At 37.4% G+C, this 7,661-nt stretch overlaps 1 long non-coding RNA gene across 2 annotated transcripts; it reads right to left on the bottom strand.

Moving 5' to 3' along the window:
* Positions 1 to 1,248: 1,248 nt before the first annotated feature.
* On the bottom strand, positions 1,249 to 2,335 carry LOC117451631 (uncharacterized). 2 transcript variants are annotated; one of them, XR_011643699.1, is made up of 3 exons: positions 2,255 to 2,335; positions 2,110 to 2,173; positions 1,249 to 2,021 (listed from the first exon to the last, which is right to left on the bottom strand). It is a non-coding gene; the product is annotated as an uncharacterized lncRNA (long non-coding RNA). The 2 variants fall into 2 exon arrangements; XR_004552684.2 differs by lacking the exon at positions 2,110 to 2,173 and having other exon boundaries at positions 1,249 to 1,736; positions 1,928 to 2,021; positions 2,255 to 2,308.
* Positions 2,336 to 7,661: the final 5,326 nt, after the last annotated feature.

Below are 7,661 nucleotides of genomic sequence, written 5' to 3'. Positions count from 1 at the left end.
CCCACATATAAAAAAAAATATTAAATTAAAAAAATATATATTTAAAAAAAATATATTAAAAAAAAATATATATTTTATATTTTTATTTTTAATGAACAAGGTAAATATCATACAATTGGTATCAGTAAAATGTATAATCTACAATAAAATCTCGTTTAAAATTGTGTTACGATGTCTAAAGTTACTGATAAGTCACATGTTTCCTGCCTGGCCTTGCCCGTGGCATTAGTTTATCATTACCGGGCGCGCCGTGCAAGGAGCCCCCGAGCCAAACAGCAGCAACCAGCACGTTGCAAAAGTCTCAATAGTAAACTGTGCCGCCCAAACATAATTTCGGCCAATCAGCGCCGTCAAATATTTTGGTCATGAGGGCGCTCACGTTGGCGCCCACGTTGGCGCCCACGTTGGCGCACACGTTGCTTACGTGCGTTGACGTTAGTTGTTTTTTAGACTCGTGAGTGACCAAGGTGATGAGAATCACAGATACGATCTGTTCAGAAACTAGACAAAAGTTAAACAAGTACAAACCACAGACTGTCTGTGTCATGGAGAATACAGTCGCTGGTTTATTTATGTTTGTAGAGGCCGTTGTTGTGAGTGTGGACAGTTGGAGCATATATAACGTTAGCTTAGCCAAGCTCCATTTAGAAACACGCATTTTAAAAAAGGGTTTTTTGCCTGCCGTCTGTCTGCAGACTTGTCAAAGCATTAATTCATGGTTTTTACTAACCGGTATCAGTATGTTGTTAATTCGGCATCATTTTTGAAACGTGTATTACAATTAAATCACGGTAAAATATGTTCATCTTGTTGTAGTTGTAGCCCCCTTGTCAGCGACTCGTCTGGTCTTCAACCTTCCTAAATGTTCCCACACCACTCCGCTCCCTTCACTGGCTTCCGGTAACTGCTAGAATCCACTTCAAGACAATGGTACTTGCGTACCATGCTGCGAATGGATCTGGCCCTTCCTACATCCAGGACATGGTTAAACTGTACACCCCAGCACGTGCACTCCGCTCTGCATCAGCCAAACGACTCGCTGCACCCTCGCTGCAAGTGGGACCCAAGTTCCCATCAGCAACAACACGTGGGTTTGCTATCCTGGCTCCACAATGGTGGAATGAGCTCCCCATTGACATCAGGACAGCAGATAGCTTACACACCTTCCGGCGCAGACTGGAAACTCATCTCTTTCGACTCCACTTCGAGCAATAGAATTACTAACAAAGCACTTGTGGTAACCGTGACTGAGGTTGCCACATGTAAAGCTAGTCACTGACAACGCCACCTCCTGCTAAGGGGCAGGAGGAACCCGTAGACCCTAAGTCGTGGATCGATTTTAAAGCTTCCCTTAATCGGTTCAATTATGACGGAGGCATGAATTCCAAAAACATAATACAGCTTTATTTAACAAGTGTTTGGAAACTATTTAAAATATCAATTCATGTAAAGTATAAAAATGGCAAATATAATTCAATACATATATAAGTTACCCTCCTCCGCTGGGCAGGCCCGGTCCGCTGGGTTGCAGTGCCTGCTAATCGTGAGGGACAAAAACAAGAAAAGCCACACACCAAAACAACATATGCATGCAATATTTAAACAACAAACTCTATGAAATAATAACAGTGAGATATTTAGCATATAGAAAAGAAAGTGTCACACCGTGCAGTCCCTACACTGAAGGCAGGCAGCGTTCCACCCGGGCCCAGGCCTACGCCGCAGAGGAGCGCAACCTACGACACAAATAATAAAATGATTATACTGCCATACACCTACACATGAAAGAAAATACACAAGAAAATACACAAGAAACACTATAGGACAGTGGCTGGCCTGGTCCTTTTGAAAAGGAAACATAACATGTTAGTTGCCAGCCTCATTCACCAACTCAATATAAAATGAAAGAGTTAAAAACAAGGCATACTTCCAAGAGAGTATATTTCCAACTCAGCTTAATCCTGCCGGGGAAATGGTCGCTTAATATCCCGGGTAGCTGGGCCGGTTGTGTACATTAAGCTCTGTAAAACACATAAATAAGTTGCTTAAAACACAATTAAAAACGTCGGTTTAAAAACGCCATTTAAAAGCAAATGACTCATAACAGACCCGGTCTTGTGCCTGTCGGGAGAGTTTCCCTCCGTCAATAGTAAACTCTCGTCTTGCACTCGCCCTAATAAAACCAAACTAAATGAGCCACTTGCATAAGTTAATTTAAAAGACCATAAAACCACCTTAAAACTGTTATTCCTACCTTTGTGAGAAGACCAGTGACAGGCAGCCAAGAGAGACTTTTTTTGAACTGACGGCAAACTTTTTATGGCTTCCTGTTTACTTGGTCACCGGTCATGTGACCGCATCAGGTGACAATGACGTCAGATTCCCACACACTTATATACTAATAAAGGACTGGCTTATCTAAAGCCAGTTGAGTAGCACTTGAAATGTTTTAGCTCTATGAAACCTGACATACTTATATGATTCTGTTTTCTTCAAGTTTGTATTTTGTTGGTCGAACGCACTTATTGTAAGTCGCTTTGGATAAAAGCGTCAGCTAAATGCAATGTAATGTAATGTAAAGTGTGCGTTATGCTCTTAACACAACCCAATTTGGTTTTTGCTTGAAGAGAAAAATAGAAAATACAAACATATTTGTCATGTTATTACAACCCAGTCTCACGGCATTTCGTGTTCACCAACATGATTTTTAATCTATTGATTCGTGTTCACCAACACGATTTGCCCATTTTTTTCGTGTTGCACAGCACGATATTAAAAGCAATGTATTTCTACTGCCTGCAGCAAGTATTTTTCTCCGGTCGGGTCGTGGGAGACCGGAAGCTGTGTGGTTCATAAAAACATGTTCTTACTCAATATCAAGCCACAATTATTGCTTTTATTTTAAATCGTATAATTTCTGACTTTTGTTGCCGTCTGTGAGGAAAATAAATGGGGCTCAGACAATAAATGGGGCTCAGAGCCTCAGAATACGGAAATCTGTATTTTTAAATATTTTTTTCCTTCTAATTCGTTATTCTTTTCAAAATAACACACTGTTATTTACTCACCAATAACACACAATTATCCTTGCTTTTATTTATTGGTTTAATTCCATAATCTCGGGCTTTTTTGGCATCCGTCAGGAACTGAATTTCAAAATAAAAATAACCGGAAACAGAGGTAGGCCTATAAGGGACATTTCGAGCATCATTGCGATTGTCAACATTTCTGAGTTTAGGATGGCCGAAGACACTACACTACCCATAATCCCCAGCTATCGTTTAGGACTACAGTCCTTGTAAGCGTCAAACAGCTGTGTGAAATGGAACGAAACCACGCCAGACTATCCAAAACTGGAATCGAACGCCCCCCCAGAACTACACATGCTGGCTATTGTGTTTCGCAAAATGTTCTATGGGACGTCTCTACTGAATGGTTTTTCGTTTTTCCCACAATTAGAAGTTGCCAGTATTAAACACATTGGTGTTATCAAATGTAAAACATATAATTAATAAATGGGTGAAAATCGCTTGTGTCCATAATGCGCAGCATTAATATATAGCATTAATATATACCCACATGACAGCTCATTGTTACTTTGTAATTCTACTCCACGACAATTCAGAGGTTAACCTGGTATTTTTACTCCACTGCATTTATTTGAGTTACTTTGCAGATTCTGATTAATTATGTGAAATATAAACAACCCTTAAATCAGACTTTAGTTACACGTGACCTGAGTAAAATGCAGGTAAGGTGATTGTCAAGTGCCAACAATCAGGAGAGATATTTGACAGTTGGTGCTTGAGAAGACTAAACATGTATCTGCAATTGACATGAATGGAAACGAGTAATAAAGTATATTCATTACTCGTTATTCTCTACTAATAGTTAATTAAAGACTGTATATTATGGCTATTTTGCACATCCCTTTCAAGATTTTCAAAGGTTTATTGACATATCATATACACAACTACGGTGTAGTTATGCAATGAATGAAACACTTGGGTCACAGGTTCCTCAACAGTGAATTACAAGACATCTATCAATATGTGTGTACCTCCACCATTAAACATATTCATATTCTGCACATTTCTTATTCTATCTACATACATAAGAGTATAATTCATATGTATAATATCAGTTAAAATAAGTGCTTCAACATAGTTAACATTGCAGGAAAGCAATATATTAGACATTAACTACTTTGTCAGGCTTAATATTTATCTGTAGATAGATACCCCCAAAGTTTTTTTCTTATTTAAAAGAAGACCTTAATCTGTTATTTAATGTTTAAATAAAGGTTCATTCGTTTTTCTGTTTTGCACCTCTTCCTATTAATATCTTTGTACATCTTGCACTAAACTGTTTTATTGTAGAGATCACTTATAGTATCTTCTTGATTTTTTATATTCTATATTTCTATCACAGACCTTCTACTTTCCCCCTATGAAAGTATGTACTCTTCATATTTTTATTCAAATAATATTTGATGAAAAAAATATTAAGAATACATTATTGTTTTTATGTGTTATATTATAACACATAAAAACAATAATTCAATAACGTGCATTAACCACTAGGCGGTGCACACAAGGTACACACAGCCATTATAACTTTGTATTATTAGTGTAGGACACGTTTTATTCATGCTTTCACATAATTTTACAGTATATTGCTATACTATTTCAGACTCAGTATTTACATTCTTACATTAAAAGAAAATCAGTAATATCTTTAAAAACTACAGTCCTTTTTTATCAGCTGTGCACCGTTATGGTGTAAATATAACCTATCTATGAATTAGATCAAATGTAAAAGTCAGCCGAATTAGTGTTGATACTGCAAGGAGACGTATTGTGTGAAGAGAAATTGAAGATGTTGTTTTATTGTTGAATATATTTATGATTCACGTCAAGTATTCAGTTTCGGCCGCATTTTCTCAGTTTTTCCAAAGGTCTTCTCATCAGGGCTCTATAAATAAAGAACTACGGCAGATCTGTAATATACAATGCAGCCGAACCGTGTATTACAATGCCGTAATGTGATGACTTTCAAAGAGAAAAGCAAGAACACTCGGAATTAAGTATTATTTTATTCTTTTTAAATGTTTTCCGGATTTCATATCATATAAACACCAAATCCCAGCATGCATTGCGGCTAAAACATCCAATAAGCGAGTTTAAAACCATAGCTGAGGATCTTGGGTAATCGCTCGAAATGCCTACGTCTGTTTCCGGTTATTTTTATTTTGAAATTCAGTTCCTGACGGACGCCAAAAAGCCCGAGATTATGGAATTAAACCAATAAATAAAAGCAAGGATAATTGAGTGTTATTGGTGAGTAAATAACAGTGTGTTATTTGAAAAGAATAACAAATTAGAAGGAAAAAAAGATTTAAAAAATACAGATTTCAGTATCCTGAGGCTCTGAGTCCCATTTATTTTCCTCACAGACGGCAACAAAAGTCCGAAATTATACGATTTCAAATAAAAGCAATAACTGTGGCTTGATATTGAGTAAGAACATGTTTTTATGAACCACACAGCTTCCGGTCTTTCTCGACCCGACCGGAGAAAAAGACGTGCTGCAGGCAGTAGAAATACATTGCTTTTAAAATCGTGCTGTGCAACACGAAACAAAGGGGCAAATCGTGTTGGTGAACACGAATCAATAGATTAAAAATCGTGTTGGTGAACACGAAATGCCGTGAGACTGGGTTGGTTATTAGTGGCTGCACTGATGTCCTGTTCGGATGTCACAACAACTTTCTACAGATCTAATATGACTTTCTCATGCAAAGAAAAAGCAGTAAAGCTGTATATGTAGTAGTCAGCCAACGAGCAGAAAACAGTTGGATTCATTCTGGCATTCATCTGTGCACAATTATTCTAGTTGTAGAGTTCGTAAGAACAAACAAATGAAAAATGTCAGTTTGAAGTGAGTTAGCTTTGCTCATATTGCATGGTTCATACTGTCTAGCTTTGAAATCAAGATTTAGTACCTTTGTCCCCATTGCTGTCTTTATTTTACACTGTATTCATTTTTATTTACAGTTTGCAAACAGATATAGTACTTTATTTTTAAATAAGTAATTTTTCATTATCTCGGCAGTTAACTTTGTCTATTGTGAAGTCTTCCATAATGAATTGTCATGTTGTCATAGCTACAGTGTAGCTATGACAACATGATTTAGGTAATCTTAGGTCACAGGCTCCTCCAACAGTGCACCATAATAAACAGATAAAATAGTGACATCATACAACTTAACACTCGCGCTTCTATTGGCTAGCACTCAAACACATTGTACGTGATATAGGCTAAATGGCGGGACAACTCTAAGCAGTTGACCAATCACAACAATCAGAGCAGACTGGGCTCTGGTTTCAGACAGAGGGGGAAAACAGGTGCTGCAGCACAGGCAGCATAGATAGATAGAACTTTATTTGTCATTGTACAAGTACAACGAAATTACAACAGACTCAAGGTGCCAACACGCAACAACAAGACAATATAAAAAGAACAAGACAATATAAAAACAACAAGACAATATTAAAAACAACAATACACTATAAAAACAATAAAAACAATAAATGGGACTTAAAAAAGGGAATATGTACATAAATAAATAATAGATAAATTAAATTGCACGATTCCCCTCATATTGCACGGAAGGATTATATAATTTAAATATTAGCAGCGTTTAGTGCACATATGGCCCTGGGAAAGAAACTGAATTTGAGTCTGTTTGTCCGGGAAGACATGGTACGGAAGCGCCTGCCTGAGCGCAGCCGTACGAAGTGCTCGTTACCCGGGTGGTGTGGGTCCTTGAGGATTTTGACTGCCTTCTTAAGGCAACGAGAGCTGTACAGTACCTCCAGGGAGGGGAGGGGGCAACCGATGATCTTCTGGGCAAAGAAGAGCATGAGCAAAATAAAGAGCTTTTTGAACATTAAAGCATGGAGACATGTCACAGTAGAGACACAACATACTAATATGAAACCTGAAATTAGCATAATAGAGCCCCTGCTGGGATGGGATCAGTATTCCAGGAAATAAATCCTTAGGAATCTTAAACCCTTTTATCAGCTGTTTGAATACATTAAATGATCTAAATAGATCTATTAACCACAACACACAAGTATTTGATGTTGCAGCTCTTAATGCTAACATGTAGCGTGAGCATTCTGACAGGCAGCACAATATTTATCCATTCCCTTACATGTTTGCGTTTGTTGTGACACTGAGGTTATTTTTCTATCACAGATGTAATTTCTACTCTAAGGAGAACATCAAACTACAGTCACCTTCTCTGTTGGCATTTTTCTATGCTTACAAGAGTTTTCTACGTGTATGATTCCAGGTTTTACCAGTAGGAAAGTGTACTTAACACGAGTGCTTATTATGGATTACTCTTACTGTTACAGGATGTGTATTTTGTAAATTGTGTAACTTGTTTTGTTTTTTATTATATCATAACTTTAACTTTACTTTAATACTTTTGAATGCATGTAACATGTAACATTAGGCTGTCTGTGGCTCTTTTGCTGCTGTAACAACGTACATTTCCCCTCTGTGGGACTAATAAAGGTATTCTGATTCTGATTCTTAAAAAGGCAGGCATATTATTTCATATGATTCTCTGCCATAGAAGACAAAAA

The sequence above is a fragment of the Pseudochaenichthys georgianus genome, chromosome 8, assembly GCF_902827115.2.
Source record: "Pseudochaenichthys georgianus chromosome 8, fPseGeo1.2, whole genome shotgun sequence".
Taxonomy (NCBI): domain Eukaryota; kingdom Metazoa; phylum Chordata; class Actinopteri; order Perciformes; family Channichthyidae; genus Pseudochaenichthys; species Pseudochaenichthys georgianus.
The sequence above is the reverse complement of the archived record's forward strand: the minus strand, read 5'-3'. Positions and strand labels throughout refer to the sequence as shown.